Genomic DNA, 1623 nt, shown 5'->3' with positions numbered 1-1623 from the left:
ATGAACCGTATTGGGATTTAATGGACCGTATTGGGCTATAATGAACTGTATTGGGCTTTCATGAACCGTATTGGGATTTAATGAACCGTATTGGGCTTTAATGGAAGTATTGGGCTTTCCGGCGAACCGTTGGGCTTTCACGAACCGTATTGGGCTTTAATGAACCGTACTGGGCTTTAATGAACCGTATTGGGCTTTAATGAACCGTACTGGGCTTTAATGAACCATACTGGGCTTTAATGAACCGTACTGGCTTTAATGAACTGTATTGGGCTTTAATGAACCGTATTGGGCTTTAATGAACCGTATTGGGATTTAATGGACCGTATTGAGTTTTAATAAACCGTATTGGGCTTTGGTGGAATCGTATTGGGCTCTAATGAACCATATTGGGATTTCATGAACCGTATTGGGTTTTAATGAACCGTATTAGACTTTAATGAACCGTATTGGACTTTAATGGATCGTATTGGGCTTTAATCGACCTTATTGGGTATTAACGGACCGTATTGGGCTTTAATGGAAGTATTGGGGCTTTTATGAACCGTTGGGCTTTAATGAACCGTATTGGGCTTTTATGAATCGTTGGGCTTTAATGAACCATATTGGGATTTAATGGACCGTATTGGGATTTAATGAACCGTATTGGGTTTTAATGAAGCGTATTGGGATTTAATGAACCGTATTGGGCTTTGGTGGAATCGTATTGGGCTTTGGTGGAATCGTATTGGGCTCTAATGAACCGTATTGGGCTTTCATGAACCGTATTGGGCTTTAATGAACCGTATTGGGCTTTAATGAACCGTATTGGGATTTAATGGACCGTATTGGGTTTTAATGGATCGTATTGGGCTTTAATGGACCTTATTGGGTATTAATGGACCGTATTGGGYTTTAATGGAAGTATTGGGCTTTCCGGCGAACCGCTGGCCTTTAATGAACCGTATTGGGCTTTCATGAACCGTATTGGGCTTTAATGAACCGTACTAGGCTTTAATAAACCGTACTGGGCTTTCATGAACCGTATTGGGCTTTAATGAACCGTACTGGGCTTTAATGAACCGTAGTGGGCTTTAATGAACCGTACTGGGCTTTAATGAACCGTAGTGGGCTTTAATGAACCGTACTGGGCTTTAATGAACCGTATTGGAATTTAATGGATCGTATTTGGCTTTTATGAACCGTACTGGGCTTTGATGAACCATATTGGGCTTTGATGAACCGTATTGGGCTTTGATGAACCGTATTGGGCTTTAATGAACCGTATTGGGCTTTCATGAACCGTATTGGGGTTTAATGAACCGTATTGGACTTTAATGAACCGTATTGGAATTTAATGGACCGTATTGGGTTTTAATGGATCGTATTGGGCTTTGATGAACTGTATTGGAATTTAATGGATTGTATTGGGTTATAATGGATCGTATTGGATTTAATGAACCGTATTGGGGTTTAATGAACCCTATTGAGTTTTAGTGGAATCGTATTGGGCGCTAATGATAATAATAATAACATTAATAATAATAATAATAATAACAACAACAACATTAATAATAATAATAATAATAATAATAATAATAATTTATTTAAAAAAAAAATACTTTACCGGCGGATGGGTCCGCC

Source organism: Cynara cardunculus, assembly GCF_001531365.2.
Source record: "Cynara cardunculus var. scolymus isolate 2C chromosome LG 3, CcrdV1, whole genome shotgun sequence".
Lineage (NCBI taxonomy): Eukaryota > Viridiplantae > Streptophyta > Magnoliopsida > Asterales > Asteraceae > Cynara > Cynara cardunculus.
The sequence above is the reverse complement of the archived record's forward strand: the minus strand, read 5'-3'. Positions refer to the sequence as shown.